The sequence below is a fragment of the Phocoena phocoena genome, chromosome 13 (genome assembly GCF_963924675.1).
Source record: "Phocoena phocoena chromosome 13, mPhoPho1.1, whole genome shotgun sequence".
Classification (NCBI taxonomy): Eukaryota; Metazoa; Chordata; class Mammalia; order Artiodactyla; family Phocoenidae; genus Phocoena; species Phocoena phocoena.
The window spans coordinates 71339313-71361411 of NC_089231.1; positions in this window are offsets into that span (position 1 = coordinate 71339313).

A 22099-nucleotide genomic window follows, 5' to 3' on the forward strand; every position below is an offset into this window, starting at 1 on the left:
AGTTGTCCAGTTTTCCCAGCACCACTTACTGAAGAGGCTGTCTCTTCTCCACTGTTTATTCTTGCCTCCTTTATCAAAGATAAGGTGACCATATGTGCGTGGGTTTATCTCTGGGCTTTCTATCCTGCTCCATTGATCTATATTTCTGTTTTTGTGCCAGTACTATACTGTCTTGATTACTGTAGCTTTGTAGTATAGTCTGAAGTCAGGGAGCCCGATTCCTCCAGCTCCGTTTTTCTTTCTCAAGATTGCTTTGGCTATTTGGGGTCTTTTGTGTTTCCATACAAATTGTGAAATTTTTTGTTCTAGTTCTGTGAAAAATGCCAGTGGTAGCTTGATAGGGATTGCACTGAATCTGTAGATTGCTTTGGGTAGTAGAGTCATTTTCACAATGTCGATTCTTCCCATCCAAGAACATGGTATATCTCTCCATCTTTTTGTATCATCTTTAATTTCTTGCATCAGTGTCTTATAATTTTCTGCATACAGGTCTTCTGTCTCCTTAGGTAGGTTTATTCCTAGATATTTTATTCCTTTTGTTGCAGTGGTAAATGGGAGTGTTTTCTTAATTTCACTTTCAGATTTTTCATCATTAGTGTATAGGAATGCAAGAGATTTCTGTGCATTAATTTTGTATCCTGCTACATTACCAAATTCACTGATTAGCTCTAGTGGTTTTCTGGTAGCATATTTAGGTTTCTCTATGTATAGTATCATGTCATCTGCAAACAGTGACAGCTTTACTCCTTCTTTTCCGATTTGGATACCTTTAATTTCTTTTTCTTCTCTGATTGCTGTGGCTAAAACTTCCAAAACTATGTCGAATAAGAGTGGTGAGAGTGGGCAACCACCTTGTCTTGCTCCTGATCTTAGTGGAAATGCTTTCAGTTTTTCACCACTGAGGATGATGTTGGCTGTGGGTTTGTCATATATGGCCTTTATTATGTTGAGGAAAGTTCCCTCTATGCCTACTTTCTGGAGAGTTTTTATCATAAATGGGTGTTGAATTTTGTCGAAAGCTTTCTCTGCATCTATTGAGATGATCATATGGTTTTTCTCCTTCAATTTGTTAATATGGTGTATCACGTTGATTGATTTGTGTATATTGAAGAATCCTTGCATTCCTGGGATAAACCCCACTTGATCATGGTGCATGATCCTTTTAATGTGCTTTTGGATTCTGTTTGCTAGTATTTTGTTGAGGATTTTTGCATCTGTGCTCATCAGTGATATTGGCCTGTAGTTTTCTTTCTTTGTGACACCTTTGTCTGGTTTTGATATCAGGGTGATGGTGGCCTCGTAGAATGAGTTTGGGAGTGTTCCTCCCTCTGCTATATTTTGGAAGTGTTTGAGAAGGATAGGTGTTAGCTCTTCTCTAAATGTTTGATAGAATTCACCTGTGAAGCCATCTGGTCCTGGGCTTTTGTGTGTTGGAAGATTTTTAATCACAGTTTCAATTTCAGTGCTTGTGATTGGTCTGTTCATATTTTCTATTTCTTCCTGGTTCAGTCTCGGAAGGTTGTGCATTTCTAAGAATTTGTCCATTTCTTCCAGGTTGTCCATTTTATTGACATATAGTTGCTTGTAGTAATCTCTCATGATTCTTTGTATTTCTGCAGTGTCAGTTGTAACTTCTCCTTTTTCATTTCTAATTCTATTGATTTGAGTCTTCTCCCTTTTTTTCTTGATGTCTGGCTTACGGTTTATCAATTTTGTTTATCTTCTCAAAGAACCAGGCTTTAGTTTTATTGATCTTTGCTATCATTTCCTTCATTTCTTTTTCATTTATTTCTGATCTGATCTTTATAATTTCTTTCCTTCTGCTAACTTTGGGTTTTTTTTGCAGAACAGTGATTTTTAAAAAATGGTTCCTGTAATGTTAAGGTAACTCATGCCTCTGCCACTTATTCAAGATTGAATCAAGCTGAACTTATTGGTTTTTCTGTAACCACAAGGATGCCCTTCTCACTCCACACCTGATTGACCTTTCATCTATGGCCGACATTCAATGACTTTCTGGTGGAAAGAGTTCAGTAATAAATCAGGCTCTTTCTAGAAGGGTCTCTCTGGACCCTCACAGGAAATGCAATTGAACAACATGAATTTTTCTTTAGCTGGATTTCCCACCCCTTTAATTATATGCCATTAAGCTCGGTGAGCACTAATTAAGTACCTGTGGGTAGAAATCCACATCACCTAGATTCTCTCCCAGTTAATGTGGCTTGAGGCCTCACTGGCAGCTTTCAGCCTTTGGGTCAGAGAGAAGCGGTCTCTAGCTCCTTGGTAACCAGCATGGAAATATTGAAAGAGGAGGATTTCAGCTTGAAAGGTGTGTAGCTGGAGCCTGAGAAGAGCTGTATGCAGCCTACAGTGAGAGATTAAATATCAGGAGTCTACATGAGTTTGGTCCTGGATTTGCTGTGGGGATGTAGCCAAGTCACTTCCATTCTGGTCTAGACCTCAGACTTCCTGCCTGTGATATATGGGAGACAGGCATAACCAGGGGTGGAAAAATCTAGTAACTTCAGAGGCAAGGCAGGTAAAGTAAATGAGTTCAGAGAGCTGAACTAAGAACTCAGGGAAACCAGCTACATGCCCCACCTAAAAGAAAACTGGAAACAATATCAATGATAATGTAAATAATTATAATTATTATCACGATTGAACTCTTATTCCAGGCACTATCCTAAACATTTTACATGTATTAACTCATGCATTTCTCAGCACACTCCTGTAAGTCCCATCCCCATTTTGCAAATGAGGAAACTGAGGCACAGAGATGTTCAGTAACTTGCCCAGAGTCACACAGCTGATAAGTGAAAAAGAATCCTCATGGCCGGTTTTCATCCTCTGGACTAGGTGATCTCTACGATCCTCTCAGTCGTAACCATCTAAATCTCTACGGAAAGCAGCGTCTGCCTATAGTAGTCGATCAGATTGGTCAGATCAATATCTGGGAGTCAAACTGCATTTACTGAGTCATTATTTACCAGACTCCATGTTAAGCACCTACAACTATTCATCCACGAATCTTCCCAGCCCCGTTTCACAGTGGATTAACTGAGGTTCAGTAGATGATTGACTGGACCAAGGTCACAGAGCTAAAAGTGGCAGAGCTAGAGTTTAACTCCAAGCCTAAATAGACTATGGACTCAACCAACCCAGGCTTGGCAAGCTATGGCCCGTGAGCCAAGTTGGGCCCTCACCTCCTGTTTTTGCAACTAAGTTTTTATGGGAACAGAGCCATGGGCATCGTTTACGTCTATGGCCATTTTCCTGCCAAAGCAGCAGAACTGAGTAGTTAGAGACCCAAGGCCCGCAAAGCCTGAACTTTTTACTATCTTTAAACCTTAACGGAAAAGGTTTGCTGACCCCTGGACAGGAAATGCAAAAGGGCAGGCGAACAGGAAGAACCAGTGGAAAGTAATGGAGACAGCGGGGCATGTGAGGGCAGGGGTGGTTGGCAAGTGGCATTTTTGTGGGGGTTTTTTGTTTGTTTGGCCACGCCACACGTGGGATCTTAGTTCCCTGACGGGGATCAAACCCGCACCTCCTGCAGTGGAAGCGTGGAGTCTCAACCACTGGGCCGCCAGGGAAATCCCGCAAGTGGCATTTTTGATAGGTGGGTAGAAAAAGGGGTTCTACCCTTTTTGAGGATAGGTAGGATAGGGTTCTACCCTTTTTTGATAGGTAGGAAAAGGGGTTCAAAATTTGGATAAAGACTCAGCTCAGGCAAGAAAACTTCAGCTGTGGAGGAAAAGCAGCTGGGGAACAGTTATTCTGGCAGTAGATGGCGTTTGTAAAAGGTAAGGGATTGGATCAGATCCTGGGCTGATTTTGAAGGGGATGCTGTAGCTGTTTACTCAGCTAATCAATGCTTCATTCACCGGGAGAAGGAGCCCAGCAGTGGAACAGGCTGCCGTTCAAGGGAGGGAAACTGGATTTCAGATGGGGGAAGGCTTTTCTTTCATTCACTCATCCCTTTCTTCGGACAGTTATTGAACATTCACTGTGGATCAGGCATCAGACATACCACTGATGGGGGAAGGAGTGGAGGCAGAGGATGTTAAGGAGAGCAGGGCACATAGAAGAGAGAAAAGGCAACGAGAAAGAGAGAGAGAAACACAAGCAGAGGCAAAGGAAAAACCAGCAGCAAGGGAGACATACAGACATCTAGAAATAAGAGATCAAGTCAGAAAATGAAAAGGATACCCCAAAGCTTGAGCTGTGAGCATCGGGGTAAATAGTGATCTTTCATTGTTTCCCTTTGCCATGTTAGCCAGCCATTGTTCACAGGTCTTAAGCCACTCTAAATCCTTAAGCATTCAGAGGCTATGGTCTCCCTGGTTCTAAATGGGGGTGGGGGGGGGGGAGGAACTCATCTCTGACTTGCCACTGGAAGTCCAGAACACCTTACCTGATGGGGTGGGTAAAATTAAACTTGGACATACAACTGGCCCAGAAGCAAAAATGTTCCCACCATGGGTATTCAGGAAAAGAATTAAAGGAGTATAATCATCAGAAGAGATAAGACTTATAGCCAAAGAACAGTGTAAGGTGGGGTAGAATCACAGACTATCAGAGCTGGGAGAGACCAGATGATGTAGTAGCAGCAAACTAACCCTTCTTGGTTTAATATGTTCCAGGCCTGGTCTAGTTCTATTACCAGCCTCATCTCTGAATCCTCCCAACGACCCTACGAGAGGTTATCTCCATTTCTCAGTGGAGAAAACAGAGACCCCAAAAAGCAAAGCCACTCACCCAAGCTCAAAGCTAGGGTGGAGCTGGGATTGGCATCCATCTCTCTGAGCCCTGAGCCCACTAAGCCAGTGATTCTCTAAGTATGGACCTTAGACCATCAACATCACCCCAGGAGTGACTATTTTAAAATGCAGATTCCTGGGCCCTGCCTGGATTCACTGAATCAAAATCTTTAGGGGAGGATAGTCTCAGATCTGTATTTTGAACCAGATTTCTACATTTCTGCATTTTGAACCAGATGGTTTCTACATGTGCTGAGGCTTGAGAATCACCAAACAAGACTGAAGTTCCAATCCAGTTCTTAAAACTGTGATCCGTCAGCAGCTCTCCAAGGGTCTATGACCTGCCAATAATATTATAAACTGAAGTTTATAATATATATAATATAATATAATATATATATATATATAATATAATATAATAACATGTGTTCACTCCTCTTTCTCTCCCCTTTGGGGCAGTGTATACTTTCCTGCCTCACTGTCTATGAGTTAGACCATTTGATTTTGGCCAATGGAATGCGAGCAGATGGGGTGATAGAACTTTGAATCATGTTTGTGTAGTGTGGCTTGTCTCTCAGCCTTCTATACTGTCACCATGAAAAGAACGTGTTTCACAGACATAGAGAACAGACTTGTGGTTGCTGGGGGGCGGGGGGGGGGCGGGGGAGGGTTGGATTGGGAGTTTGGGATTAGCAGATGCCAACTATTATATAAAGATGGATAAACAACAAGGTCCTATTGCATAGCACAGAGAACTATATTCAATATCCTGTAATGAACCTTAATGGAAAATAATATGAAGAACTATATATAACTGAATCACTCTGCTGTACACCTGAAACAAACACAACATTATAAATCAACTATACTTCAATTAAAAAAAAAGAACTTGTTTCACAAAGCAGCTGCCCCTTCAGCCTGAGCTCCAGAATCAGATACATGGAGCAGAGCTGAACTTTCCCAAGGCCTAGAGCCAAGCACAGGCAACCCATATTCTGAAACCAAAACACCCAAGCCACCCCGTATACATGCCAACCACATGAGCAAGAAAAATAAGTGCTTGTTGTCAGCCATTGAGTGTAGGGATGATTTGTTACGTAGCAACACTGCAGCTACAGCTGACTAAAACACTTCAAATTAAATACCCTAAATTGTGTGTCCATCTTTACACTGTGTGTCCACTTTTGAGAGAGGGTATATATACCTTTCAGCTAATTCTCAAGAGATCAAGGATCCCCAAAATAATAAGACACTCAGATGCACTCAAAAATCCTCCCCATTCTCAATGAAACCTCAGGTTCTGGGACTTCAGCTGAATGAGTATCCCCTGTCCCTCCCTGTCTCTTAGAATGCAAATGTTTATTTAAGACTTAAGCTTTAAGGGGTCCAGACTGAGTATGCTATGGGAGTTCCAAGAAGGGGGCTTGGAACTCCCATAGCATATAGTGGAAAAATTTCTTTCCACTGGGGCTTATAAATTACCCATTTATCACCCCAGTGGAACGAAATTTTTCTCCACCTCTGTGAAATAAATAGATATAAACAACCCAGTTGATGTTTTGGCCAGATGTGAAAAATGAAAAATGGTATGCCTCAGGCCGGGTTGGTGTCTATATAAATAAATGCACAGAATCTATATTCAACACCTCAATCAGGAAAACGATATTCACGTGTCACAGAACATTAATTTTTTTTTCAAGACCATTAGGTAATATTTTTAGGAATCTGTGAATACACAATTCACATTGTTTTTGGCCCTGAGGTGGTGAAGTAACAGGACCCTTGGTAGGCGGCAAGCCCCCCCCCCCCCCAGGAGGATGTGAAATGACCCGCTGAGACTTCATTTGTTTGACGTCACTACTCATACTTTATCCTGAGTTGGAGGCCAAACAAGCCAGTCTGGGAACAATCCATTTTCCTGTGCTGGCAGCATCCCCTTGGCTGTTAACGGCTGAGTATTTCAACACAGATGGATGGGTTTTGCCCCGTCAGGGAGACGCAACTGGACTTGAACGGAGTCCAGCTGGCAGGATTTCTGATTGCCAGGATGACCTGCTCCTTTCAAGGAGAGCAGAATTCAAATGGTGATTCGTGAATTGATAGGGAGGGGAGTGAGAAAGGGCAGATGTATTTGCATCCGTAACCCACGTGACCCAGGGCTACACAGGGATGGGAGAAGGGCCTTCTTGGGTAGCGTGGAAGGAATTGGAAGGGCTTCTCTGCCTCGTCAGTACCCCCTCCCAGCAATGACTGCACTGTCTGTCCTTTTGGGTCTTGGTGCATCTTTTCTTTGTCAGTACCATCAGATAGCGTGGGTTTGGATCCCGGATATATACCACTTATTTGCTGCGCAGCATGGGGCATTACTTAACCTCTCTGTGCTTCTGGAACCTTGTTGCAGAGTGAGGACAATATGCCTTGACGGTTAAATGAGCTGGTGAGGTGGGCAGCCCAGTGCGGTCGTTAAGAACGTGGGCTTTGAAGCTTCTGGATGGGTTTGAATCCCAGCTATACCACTCACTTGCTGTGCAGCCTAGGGCAAGTTACTTAACCTCTCTATGCTTCAGTCTCCTCTTATGTGAAATAAACATGATAATAGTTCTTACCTTGGAGGCTGTCCTGATGAGTTAATACAATCAGCACCACTGGGCTTAAGCCTTGGATCTTAGGGCCGTATAAGAAGCTCCCCATGTGATTCAGCAAGGGAATAGGAGAGCAGGGCATCCCTCTGAGAAAATTTCCTATGCATCCTTCGATAAATAACTTCCATTCTCTGAGCCTTAGCATCTATAAGATAGAAGCATTGGGCTGAGTGGTCTCTTAACTGCCCCTTTAAAATTCTGTGATTCTGTGGGCATGTACACTGACCCAGAAGATGATGCTTTATGCCTTTGCACATGCTGTTCCTTTTGCCTGGAGAGACCACCCTCACCTCTCAATTCGGGGAATGTCTATTCACCCTCCCAAGCCCCAGCCCTCATGTGATTTCCTCTGTAAACCCTTCTCTGACCCTTCCTAGCCCTGCATGCTCCACTTTTCCTTAGGCATCTGGCTCTTGTTACACTCACCTCCCTGTGTTACTCATGTGATGCACTTGGACCAGGTCTGTTCATCCTCCCACAGGCTCGCCTTCACCAAGACGGTGAGACTTTCTTTAGGCGGGGTTCACTCCACAGACCGAAGCTGAAGCTCTCTAGAGGATGGAGCCAGGAGGTAAGCAGAGGGGATGGGTAGGATGGTTCAGGTACTGAGTGAAGTAAAGAGAGGTCTGGAGGTGAAGACGGTGAGGAGAGCAGCTTCTCTGGTTTGGAGGAGAGCACAGCAAGACACTTTTAAAATTCTGGCTTAGGATAGAGCATAGAGCAAGTGTTCGATAAATGTTTGTAGGATGATGGAAAGGATGTAAGATGATGGAATGGATGGTGGATGGGATGGATAGATGGAAGTGTGGGGGGATGGATGAATGAATGGGTGGATGAGATAGATGGATGGATGGATGGATGATATATCTTGCAGTACCCAGAGTTAGTGCAGACTCCACAGACTGAAGTCACAGCCCCAACAATACTATCCTGACTTCAGATGGCAGCTGCAAAGTTAGGGGTTCCCAGGCCACTGCATTTCTGAACAACTGACTATAAGGGTAGGGGTCCCCCCTACCTCCCTCAAATGCAATAATTCACTAGAACAACTCACTAGAACTCAGGAAAGTGCTATACTTATAATTACAGTCTTATCATAAAGGATACAAATCTGGGCCAGTCAAATGAAGACACATACAATGTTATGGGCCAATTGTGCCCCCCACCCCTCCAATTCATATATTGAAGCCCTGACCCCCAGAACCTCAGAATGTGACCGTGTCTGGGGACAGGACCTTTAGGGAGAGGTGCTTACAGTAAAATGAGGCCTGAGGGCACACTGATGGGTTCACCAACCAGGAAGCTCACCCCAGCCTCTGCACCCTGAGTTTTCACTGGGGTTTTGTTATGTAGGCATGACTGATTGAGTCATCAGTCTGATCTCACCTGGCTCAAAGCCTCGACCCTCTAATCATGTGGTTGGCCCTTCCAGCCTGGCCAGGCCCCTTGCTGAAACTATCTAGGGGCCAATCTTGAGTCCTCACTAGCATAAACTCAGGCTGCTCCTGGGGCCTCCCAGGATTAACAAAGACAGTCCTATGACTCGGGAAATTCCAACAGTTTAGAGGCTCTATCTCTCTCAGGAACTGTGGACGAGAACCAGACAAATTCTTTATTATACAACACATATAAATATATGTGCATGAGATATATATTATATATATTTATATGTGCTATATTTAATTGTTCTAATTGTATAGCATATATATATTGGAAAGATATGTTCCCTTTTTTTGTAGACCTACACACACTAATATATATAAAATAGATAACTAGTAAGGACCTAATGTATAGCACAGGGATCTCTACCCAATACTCTGTAATGACCTATATGGGAAAGGAATCTTAAAAAGAGTGGAGATATATATATATATATATATCTGATTCACTTTGCTGTACACCTGAAACTAACACAACATTGTAAATCAACTATACGCCAATAAAAGTTTTCTTTAAAAGATATGTTCTTTTTGTGATTTTCAAGGTTTTGTGAAAATGTATTGCCTTTATAGTCAGAATTTTATCTCTTTTCATTTTTAATGGTCAAGCTAAGAGTCTCAGGTCAGCACAGTAAAGAACTTGGATCAAATTCCCATCTCATTAGCTCTATGACTTCTCTGGGCTTTGGTTTCTTTTTTTGCCAGGTGGAATTTATATCCATGGTGCCTACCCCAGAGTTCAGCTGTAGATAGAACCTAGTGCAGTACCTGGGTCTTGGTAACGAACTATTATTGGATCATTATTGTAATAACCATTGTTAACATTCTTATAACTCATCTCACCACCTAATGAGTCACCTGGGAAATGACATTTATTGAGCACCTACGGCATGCAGGGCAGTGAGTGATCCAGAACCAGGAGACCTGCACTCCTCAATGCTGCCGGAAACCTACAACCGCCCTGGAGAAATACACTGAGTGTCCACAGAGTATAGGGTAGCACACGCCCAGGAATGTCGTCTGTTGAGGTTTTGGTTGGCTCCTGAAAGGTGAGGAAACTGCAGGGCTGGCAATGCTTAGGGAACCTGGGAGGGGCTGTGTCAGCGGAGGGTGGCACCTGGGCACAGAGCCAGGTGTGGTCTCGGAAAGCAGACCATCTCTTAAACCGCTGTTTCTATCCCAACCTCAGGTGGTGAGCACTTTCCACTCTCTACCTCTTGCCAGTTCACGTTTCCCTGCCCCTGGCACATCCCTTACTTTAGGTGATGTCAAGTCTCACAGGAAGTATACCATCAAGATTCTCATTTTACAGATGGAGAAACTGAGGTCAAGGAGGTGGTCACCTAGTTCGTAAGTTGGCTAAGCTCACCTAGTAAGTGGAGGAATTGGGAGTCAAACCCAAGTTAAAAGCAGGTACAGCTGTGAGTACCAGCCATCTCCTTTCCTCCTCAGGGACAGAATATTTTCTCCCCCACGGTCTCTTGCGGACTGTTTAAGAACTGTGTCTTAGTATCAGATTGTTACAATCCAAGGAACTTTGAGAACAAAAAAATAAGAAACATACACTTAAAAATGGAAATTTCAGGGGTTTCCCTGGTGGCGCAGTGGTTGAGAGTCCGCCTGCCGATGCAGGGGACACGGGTTCGTGCCCCGGTCCGGGAAGATCCCACATGCCGCGGAGCAGCTGGGCCCGTGAGCCATGGCCACTGAGCCTGCGTGTCCGAAGCCTGTGCTCCGCAACGGGAGAGGCCACAGCAGCGAGAGGCCCACATACCGCAAAAAAAAAAAAAAAAATGAAATTTCATGCACACTGTAGTGCCCAGGAGGGATTTTCATCACACATGTTTATGGGGGGAGGGGTACAGTTTGAGGGTTTTTTTAAAAAAAGATCATATGTTTTTGATTTAAGGATTAGATACATCTGGGTCTAAGTGACATCTCCAAGGCCATTTACTGAGCCACAATTGAGCGAAATTTCCCACTGGGAAGGAACAGGGAGAAAATTAACATTTATTTATGTCCAGTAAACACAAGTGCCATGAAGTGACTGACATACCTCATTTCATTAAATCCCTATAACCACTCTATGATGAAGCTACTATTATTAATCCATTTTACAGGTGGGGAAACTGAGGCTCAGAAAGGTGCAATGACTTGCCCATCCTCCTGATTACTATGCCGCACTGCCTCCCTGTCAGTGTCCAGGGAGAAGGACGCCAACTTCACGTGGGCTACAGAATCCCACACCTTGCTCCTTGCCTGGACAACTTTGCACAAGCTTTTTCTCAGCATGCCTTTCCCATGTCTGTAAGACCAGAATAATAATACTTATACAGCACAGCTGTCAAGAGTTTTCAGCAAGGTGCAGACATTATGGAGAACTGTATAGAGGTTGCTTCAAAAACTAAAAATAGAGCTACCATATGATCCAGCAATCTCACTCCTGGGGCATATATATGGAGAAAACTCTAATTCGAAAAGATACATGCACCCCAATGTTCAGAGCAGCACTATTCACAATAGCCAAGACATGGAAGCAACCTAAGTGCCCATGACCGATGAATGGATAAAAAAGATGTGAGATACACACACACACACACACACACACAGACACACACACTGGAATATTACTCGGCCATAAAAAAGAATGAAATAATGCCATGTGCAGCAACATGGATGGACCTAGAGATTATCATACTTAATGAAGTAAGTCAGAAAGAGAAAGACAAATATCATATGATATCCCTTATATGTGGAATTTAAAATATGATACAAATGGATTTATTTTCAAAACAGAAACAGACTCACAGACATAGAAAACAAACTTATGGTTACCAAAGGGAAAAGGGAGGGGAGGGATAGATTAGGGGTTTACTATATGTAAAACAGATAAACAGCAAGGCCCTACTGTACAGCACAGGGAACTATAATGTAATATAGTAATAACCTATAATGAAAAAGAATGTCTTACCTAATTCACTTTGCTGTACACCAGAATCTAACACAACATTGTAAATCAACTACATTTCAACTGAAAAAAACAAAGGGTGTTCAGCAAGGTCATATCTATGAAGCACGTAGCACAATCCCTGGCGCAGGTGGGCACAGCATATGTTATTGGTGTGGCTGTACCCAGACCCTGGACACATAAGAGGCCAACAAACTTCAATTGTCACCCACTCCTCTGCTACAAGGTGCGGAAGACACAAGCAGGAAAAGATGCAACTTTCCTTTCAAAAAGCTCACAGCCTTGACCGTGAGAGAAGACAGACCATGGGAACAAAAAGCAATCAGAAGAAACCTTCTATAGTTGTATGAGTGAGGTGCTCCCAGTGGAGAAAGAAATACCAACTAAATCAGCTTTTCCAAATGCGTTCCTTGGCCCATAAAATTCAAGAGTCCATTTTCTTTTATTTTATTTTTATTTATTTATTTATCTTTGGCTGCATTGGGTCTTCGTTGATGCGCGCGGGCTTTCTCTAGTTGCGGCGAGCGGGGGCTACTCTTCGTTGCGGTGCGTGGGCTTCTCATTGTCGTGGCTTCTCTTGTTGTGGCACACGGGCTCTAGGTGCGCGGGCTTCAGTAGTTGTGGCTCGCGGGCTCTAGAGCTCAGGCACAGTAGTTGTGTTGCATGGGCTTGGTTGCTCCGTGGCATGTGGGATCTTCCCGGGCCAGGGCTCAAACCCGTGTCCCTTGCACTGGCAGGAGGATTCTTAACCCCTGCACCACCAGGGAAGCACCAACAAAATGCTGTACAGAACACTCCCGATGCTACACTCTAAATACAATTGGTGGAACATTCGGATTGGTTTGAGAAGTACGTCCAATGGCAACAAAAAGTATGCAAGTTTATGTCACAACCGTAAGAGAAGCCACAACATACAAAGCCACTGTTCATTTTCTTTTCTAGCACCTTTGTTGAAATATAATTAACATACAATAGCCTGCATCCTTTTAAAGTATGCAATTCACTAATTTTTGACGGGTGTATACACCTGGGAGACCATTGCCACAATCAAATTAAAGACGCGCCACGAATCCCCAAATTTCCTTGTGCCTCTTTGCAGTCCATTCCTCCCCCCCACCCTACCCCAGGCAGTCACTGAACCAAAGTAATTGTTTACCGCAGTGATATTATGTGATGATGTAATAGGTGTTTAACATCCTAAATGGGAGCCTGTCAGTCTTCTAACACAATTTTACTGTGTTTTAGTTACATTTTAGGAAATTGCTTGGGGATTTGGGGTTGACATGTAATGCATTCTAATTTTCCTATTTTAAAACAATGGAAACTAAGACTTCCGCTTCTGGGAACATGAAAGAGATGTACTTTTTCCGATACCCCCCAGCAAGTACAACTAGAAACCCTGGCTCTTATATGTAAAACAAACATAAGAAGACTTTGAAAGGTAGAGAGAAGAAGAAAGACTGGCTAAGGACCTCAGCACTTGGGGAAGGACATCAGGGAGTAGCCTTGAGATAGCTGAGACCTTTACTGGAGTCCTTGCACCTGGACAAATGTCTCCTGGAATAACCGAATACAAAGAAACTCTAAGTGACTAAAAAATAACTCCATGCATGCGCTGTTGGGATAATTAGGAACAGTAAGATACAAAGAGGTCACAAACCAACTGCCTTTCTGAGGCGCAAAAGCAGGTACTACGCATGATCCCTACACACGGCGCAGCCAAGGGGGTGGGCAGACCACCTAAGCCGCCCCTCCTTCTCCACCCACCGCTCGGCCCCGCCCTCTCCCCATTTAAGGGACCAGCCTGCCCTCCTCGGGGAGCCAGCAAGGGCACCTGTCTCTTATTCCCTCTCCCTTGTGCTGCAGTATGGGCCTCAATAAAGCCTTGCCTGAATCTCTCATCTGGCCTCTTATCAATTTCCATTGATTGAAGAGTCCAAGGATCTGGGTTGGTAACAGCCTGAGATTTCTCTTGGCCTCGTAATATCCCAGAGTTGGAGCTGACGGATTTGGCAACCCCAAAACAGCAATAAGTACAGACTGAAAAGAACCCCTAACAAAAGCCAGCTCTTTGTAGGCAAAGGACCAGGAAAGAGGCATAGGTCAGAAGACTTCTAAGCAATAATCACTCTACTGTATACAAACACAGAAACATCGGTAGCCTCACCCACACCCACACTAGCAAAGACCAGTGGGGAGTGTAGAGTTCCACCTTCGTGAAGCTTCACAAGGCACCCCAGCGCTCCAGATGCGATGGTATCGGAGAGATCCAAGTAAGAAGCCAGGACTTTCATCCCACCAACCAGCACTGAGCCCCTCCCTGGACTTCCGCTTGGCAGTATTGAAGAGTCCTGCCCACTCCCCATGGCAGTGACGTCAGCGGAAGCCTAATGAAGAGCCGGGAATTTCGCCATTGCCCAGTGATAATGTGGCCATCCCCCAACTCAGTGTTAGCGGAGACCATAACGGGAGCCAGAACTCCCCACCTAGTAGCTGTAAGAACCCTACTCTCCCTGGCGGTCAATGGTGGGAAATCTGGACTTCTCCCATCTTTGGCAGCGACTAGGTGGCATCCCTACCACTTGTCCTGCCAGAACAGGGTCAGAAAAAGCCAACTAACACCGAAGGTTTAAATAAGATTCAGTTGCATAACATAATACAAAAATGTCCAGGTTCCAATCAAAAATCACTTGTCATCACAAGAGCCACAAAGATCTCAAACTGAATGAAAAAAAAAAAATCCATAGATGTCAACACCAAGACGAGAGAGATGTTAGAATTATCTCACAATGATTTTAAAGAAACCATGATGAAAAGGCTTCAATGAGCAATTATGATCATGCTTGGAACAAGTGAAAAAATAGAAATCCTCGGCAAAGAAATAGGACATCTCAGCAAAGAAATAGAAAATATAAACAGAAAACAGATGGAAATTTTACAAACTAAAAAGTAGAATAACTGAAGTAAAAACCTCAGTGGATTGGTTAACAGCAGGATGGAGGGATAGAGGGAAAAAGTCAGCGAACTGAAATATAGCACGATAGAAATGATCTAAACAACAACAAAGAGAAAATAGGCTGGAAAAAATAGAGATTCCGTGACCTATGGAATGACAACGAAATATCTAATATTTGTGTCATCAGAGTCCTGGAGGAGAGGAGATAGAGGGCAAGTTTGAAAACATACTCAAAGAAATAATAGTCCAATTATACTCCAATAAAGATGTAAAGAAAAAAATAATAATAATAGTCAAAACTTCCCACATTTGTCAAAACACAGATTCAAGAAGCTGAGCAAACCAAAGACACATCATAATTAAACTTCTGAAAACTAAAGACAAAGACAGATATTTGAGAGCAACCAGAGAAAATGTTTGTGAGATTCATGTATATTGCATACGAAGCTGGTTTTTTCTTATCCTTATGTTTGTATAGTATTCCATGGTATGAAAACACCACAATTGTATGACCCAGTCTATTACTGAGGGACATATGATTTGTTTCTGGGGTTTTTTTTTTGGCTATTAGAGAATAAAGCTGCTGTGAACATTGTTGAACAGGTCTTTGATGAACATATGTAGGCATTTCTGTCAGGTATATACATTGAAATGGAATTGCTAGATCATAAGGTAGGTGTATGTGTTCAGCCTTAATAAAAAGTGTCAGACTGCTTTCCAAAGAGTTCCAGGGCTTCCCTGGTGGCGCAGTGGTTGAGAGTCCGCCAGCCGATGCAGGGGACATGGGTTCGTGCCCTGGTCCGGGAAGATCCCACATGCCGCGGAGCGCCTGGGCCCGTGAGCCATGGCCGCTGAGCCTGCGTGTCCGGAGCCTGTCCTCCGCAACAGGAGAGGCCACAACAGTGAGAGGCCCGCGTACCGCAAAAAAACAAAAACAAAGAGTTCCAGTTGGTCCATATCTTTGAGACAACCAACAACACTGGATGACTTTCCCAACTCCTCCTGGGGGACGGGGGGTTGTACCACCTGCACTGTGCATTCACAAACTGTCCCCCCAAATCAAAGTCTCGGCACAAGTGTAGCTGATTGGCTAGATTGGCTGGTCTGGAATGGCTTCCACTGGGATATTGCATCTCTGCTCCACATGCGTCTCACCCTCTAGCAGGCTAGCTTATTCACATGACAGCTGGGAGGGTTCCAGGAGAATGAGAGGAAGCCTGTAAGGTGTCTTGAGGTCTGGGGTCAGAATCTGTGCACCAGCACTTCTGCCACATTCTACTGGCCAAAGGAAGTCACGAGGGCAGCCTAAATGCAAGGAATGGGAAATTAAACTCCACCTCTTGTTGGGGGACTTCTAAGTCTAATGACAACGATGTCATGAGGTCCTGACTCCCTCCCTATTTTTGTTTCTCTTCCAAGCTCCCTCTGTATTGGTTTAACTTTCAGATAGGTCCCCTGTGTGATGACCAGACAGCTGGCAACAGCTGGTGGAAAATGAGGCATTTCCCTTCCCTTTCCCAGTCCCTCCAGCCTAAGGTGAGGAATTAGTTCTTGCTGGTGTTCATCATGTGTCCAACCATTAACCCATCAGTGATGGGGAGAGGTACCATACTCTGATTGGCCAGACCTTGGTCACCTGCTCCTCCTGGGATGGTGGTGGGGTCAGTTCCTCCTGAAATTCTTATATGAGGAGTGAGGAAGGGGGTTTCCAAGAGAAAAATCGTGGTGCTATTATTAGACCACTTCAAAGGTCACATGCTAAACGGTGTGATGTAGGCAGAGTTTTATAAGAAACTGAAAAATATGAAGGATTTCAGAATCAGGATCCAAACAGAAGTTAAGAGGCAAATCTTAGAAGATGACATTTATGAGGGATAAATATAAAGCTTTATTCTTAGGTCTTAAAAATTGCACAAGTACAAGATGGATTTTGCAAAAGCTCCTCTAACTTAAACACAAAGGGTTTTGTTCAGAACAAACTCAGTGCAAGTCAAGAGTGCATTGTCGGGCTTCCCTGGTGGCGCAGTGGTTGAGAGTCCGCCTGCCGATGCAGGGGACACGGGTTCATGCCCCGGTCCGGGAAGATCCCACGTGCCATGGAGCGGCTGGGCCCGTGAGCCATGGCCGCTGAGCCTGCGCGTCCGGAGCCTGTGCTCCACAACGGGAGAGGCCACAACAGTGAGAGGCCCGCGTACCGCCAAAAAACGGCCCAGCCGCTCCGCGGCACGTAGGATCTTCCCTGACAGGGGCACGAACCCGTGTCCCCTGCATCGGCAGGCGGACTCTCAACCACTGCGCCACCAGAGAAGCCCCTACAATGAGATTTTTAAAGGTACCAGCAGAGCATTCAATCAAGGAGCCTGTGTAGCTTTCATTAAACCAGTGATTTCCAAACACATTTGACCAAAACATCTTCCTTTTTCTCCTAGTAACATCTACTAACATCCCTTAGGATGAATGCCCTGTGAAACTCAGTTTGAGAAACAGTGGACAACTTAGGGTTTAGAGTTCTAGCTAACCCATAGACCCATCACTTGGTGGGATGGCAAGATCAGTAGGGCTGTGCCCTCTGTTTCTTGTTCTCTCTCTCTCTCTCTCTCTCTCTCTCTCTCTCTCTCTCTCTCTCTATATATATATATATATATATATATATATATATATATATATATATTCCCCTTCTCTTTTACCAGCAACAAAATTAAAAGCCCTAGCCCTACTGCCACATTCTAAACTTCTTCCCAAACAAGCTTCACAGTTAACTAGTAAGTAACAACATAATATGTCTTTGCTCATGCTGGAGAATGTGTTAGTTATTACTGTGTAACAAACTGTCCCCCCAAATCAAAGTCTCGGCACAAGTGTAGCTGATTGGCTAGATTGGCTGGTCTGGAATGGCTTCCACTGGGATATTGCATCTCTGCTCCACATGCGTCTCACCCTCTAGCAGGCTAGCTTATTCACATGACAGCTGGGAGGGTTCCAGGAGAATGAGAGGAAGCCTGTAAGGTGTCTTGAGGTCTGGGGTCAGAATCTGTGCACCAGCACTTCTGCCACATTCTACTGGCCAAAGGAAGTCACGAGGGCAGCCTAGATGCAAGGAATGGGAAATTAAACTCCACCTCTTGTTGGGGGACTTCTAAGTCTAATGACAAAGGATGTGGGTACAGGGAGGCCATGATCATTCCACAGCCAACAATGAGGAAGAAATTCCATTAGATTCTTCCTTTGACTACCATCACTGGCCCCAGTTAAAACCTTATCTACTCTTTTACCTTTCTAGTGTGGAAATATTTATTATGGAGGATCCACAACTGGGGAGAGCCTAAAGGTACCTCCTAGCTACCAGGTGTTGTGTTATGTTCAGAGATAAGGAAATAATAAGCAGGGATCCTCAAATCTAGCGGGGGAGTCACATGTAAAAACCACGTGATAAACACCATGAATGAGCAGTGCTCAAAATGGAGTGGTGGCACAAGGGAGAATGTGATGAACTCTGTTCAAGTTGATCGGAGAAGGGGCCACAGAAGAAGAGATGTGTGAGCTGGTATGAGTGAGAATTTATCTGGGCAAGCATGGCAGGGAAAGGCATTCCGGAGAGAGGGAACAGCATCGACAAAGGCACAGGGACTTGAAATAGGATGCCTAGTTCAGAGGAATGGTGGTGGGAGCTGAATCCAGGGACTAGGGATTGTGGAGGGACTTGGGTGCCATACAGAGAAGGTCAACTTTATCCCTGGGGCCCTGGGAAGAGGCTGGGGGAGGGTATTAAGCAGGAGGGTGACCTGGGGAGATTGGTGTTCTAGAAGGAGGACTTTGGAAGCCGGGTGGAGAAGAGGGCAGGGTAGGAGCAGGGTGAGGGAGAGAGGATGAATTCTGTTTGGGACCTGTTGAGTTTAAGATGCTGACGGGGCAGTGGTTGGGGGTGGATCACTCCTCAGATCAAAATGCAGAAGAGACTCGGAATGCTGAAGCCAGAAGGGGACCCATGGAAGAAGAACCCCATCCTCTCCAGGATTTTCCCACTTTCCCGTACCTCTCCATTCACATCTCTCCCTCTTCCCACACAGACGCCCTGGCAGCCAGAGTCCCAGTCTTTCCCTACACGGGGAGGGGGGTAAGTTAAAAACATTCCACAGGGTGATAAAGTATTTGTTTTCTGACGGACAGTCTCTAAAAAGTGGCAGAGCCTCAGCTCCCAGCCAAATGTCCTTTCCCTCCCCTGGTACGCGTGTGGGTGCGCACACACACATGCACACACCCCCATCTCCCACGGTCTGGGGCCAGCGTTTCGACATCTCTGCATCTCTGTACAGATCTGTGTTTTTCTCTCAGGGCCATCTGCCGCTGACTCTGCTATAAATCTTGTTGTGTTTCCTTGCCATATGGCATAATTAATTACTTCAGGGCACAAAGGACCCCACTGCTCCTCGGGCTGGGGGCCAGCTGGCTCACTGAAGAGCGGTTTGCTGTGATGGGACATGGCCTGGCTACTGTACCCTGTCACCCAGCTCCCCCGGCGGGAGCTGAGTTGGCCGAAGCCCCCGTTCCCTGTGGCAGCATCTGACAGCAGCTTGGCGGTGGCTGTGCCCTAGCTGTGACACGGGTGGCATTTATAGAGAATAAGGCCACACACCATCTATCGCCACAGAAGTCCGTGCGTGTCTATTAACTCAACCGGGACCCTCAACATCATTTATCTCTGTCATTTAATGGCTAAGTTGAGAACAGTCTGTGTATTCCACATGGGCAGGGGTTTGGGGGACTTCCAAATCTTTGGAAGACAGCTGGGGGAAAATTGAAACACAGCCATGGAAAGCTAGGACGTTGAATGAGCCCCTCCGCCAGGGTTTAGCCTCCACATCTGAAAACAAGGAGGATTGGATGAGCACTCTGTTCCCTTGCGGCTCTAGCAGGCTAAGATTCCCCCATCAATCAACGAATACTCAATCAACAAACAGCCCTGTGTAAGCACTGGGGACACAGCTCTGATGGGGCAGACATGGCCCCGTTCTCTCAGAGCCTGCTCCTACAGAGAGAGAACCACACACACGCATGCTCACACACATGCAATATACATGTAAACAGACCACATAATCTCAGGTGGTGGCCAATGGGATGAGGAACTGAATTAAGGGGGCGGAGTTAGAAAACAATCAAGGGACACCACCTTCAGAGAGAGGAATCACGGAGGAGCTCTTTGAGGAGGTGACTTTTTGTTAAACAGATATATTGAGATATAATTAACATACCACAACATTCACTCTTTCAAAGTGTACAATTCACGGTTTTTTTTAACATATTTGCAAGGTTGTGCAATCATCAGCACAAATTTTGGAATATTTCATCACCCCCAAAAGAAATCTTATACTTATTAGCAGTCACTCCCCATTCTCTCTTTTCCCCGACCCACCAGCAACCACTAAGCTACTTTCTGTCTCTATGGATTTGCTTATTCTAGACACTTATTATGGGTGGAATCATACCATATGTGGTCTTCTGTGAATGATTTCTTCATAACGTTTTCAAGTCTTATCCACATTGTTGCGTGTGTCAGTATGTCAACCCTTTTTCTTGTCAAATAATATTCCATTATATGGATACAGTACATTTCATTTAACCTCATCAGTTGATGGGTAGTTTGGTTGTTTCCACTTTTTGGCCATTATGAATAGCGCTGCTGAGAACAAGTTTTTGTGTGAATGTGTCTTTATTTCTTCAAGAGGTGACGTTGAACCTGAGAGCTGAAGGGGAAGAAAGAACCAGTCATGCCCAAAGCTGGGGGAAGATTATTCTTGGCTGAAGGAACAACACAGGCAAAGGTCCAGAGATGGGTGGACTCCAGGTTCCTTTGTACATATCGCAGGCTTTGGAGGAATTCAAAAAGCATCTTCTGTGAACTGTACAAATCTATTCTACATACCTGTGTCTGATCTCTTCCTGAGCTGTGTAATCTGTGGTTACTCAGTTTGAGGGTCATGGTTGGCTCAGAGGAAAATTCCTAGGATTGGGTAAATTGGGGTGATTCCTGAGGCTCCACAATTTGGGAGGAGTGTAAGGGATCACGGGCGGAGGGAGTTAAATGGGTTGATTCAGGGTAGCGGCACAATGTGGGGCAGAGGGTTCTGAGTGACAGATCCTGGGCACTGGCACACATGCACATAACTACCCCCAGCTCCCACAAAAGGCAGCCTGGTTGCCTAGCAGCAAATCTCCTCGCTCAGTTTCTGTATCACCCTGGCCACTAGTGAGAGGCTTTCCGCTTAATGAGTCTTTGCACTGGTTTCCCGCCTCCCCAGCTTTATTGAGATATGATTGACACATAATGTTGTATAATTTTTAAGTGTACAACATATTGACTTGATACATTTATATATTGCAAAATGATGACTGCCATAGTGTTAGCCAACACCTGCATCAGGTCGCATAATTACCGTTGCGTTTTTGTGGTGAGAACATTTAGGATCTACTCTCTTAGCAACTTTCAAGTATATGATACAGTCTTACTGACTATCATCACCTTGCATTTGTTTTTAACCTGGCATCACCTGGATCAACCCATTACTAGTTGCAAGGGGCTGAGCTCACACTGGCTTAGATGCCCCATGCAAGGGTCCAGGGAGGGCAGTTCCCCAAGTGCTGCTACAGGGAGGGTCGTACAGCAGTGTGTTAAGACAGCAAGGGGAGGATAAATCTGCCCAACTGGCAGTGAAAGAAGATGGGGCTGAGGGCAGTTAGGGTCACAGAACCTAGATCTAGATCAGAAAGCCAAAAAGGGAAAAGCTGGCTCTTGAAAGTGGGTTCTTCAGTTCTCTGCAGAAACCTCTCAGTCCATCCTATTCATAGCTGATAAAGCTTCTTCACACAAGGCTCCTATGTCTTTCTGTTCTATCATTCTTAACATTTCATCTCATAGTCCAGAATGGCTGCTGTAGCGCCGGACATCACCTCTGCATCATAGGGTAGAAAAAGGAAATGGCAAAACTATTCTCACCTCCTAGTCAAGTTTGCTTCTTTTAAAGAACTCCCCTGGAAGCTCCATCTAACAACTTTTACTTACACCTCATCACACAATTTGTCTGCAAGGAAGGCTAGGAAACATGCTTAAATAGCCAAGAATATGGCTGAACCCAGCACTAGAGTGGGACTATTATTCGGGTAGAAGGGGGGGGGTGGATAACAGGCAACTCATAGCCTGCACAGCAGGGTCTTAGTCACCTCCTTGGAGAGGGGTCCCTTGCCCACCCTTTCCAAAATAACACCTCTCACTCTAAACTTCCACTCTGATACGTTTCTAAGAATGCATCACTCTCTGAAATTACTTATGTATTAGT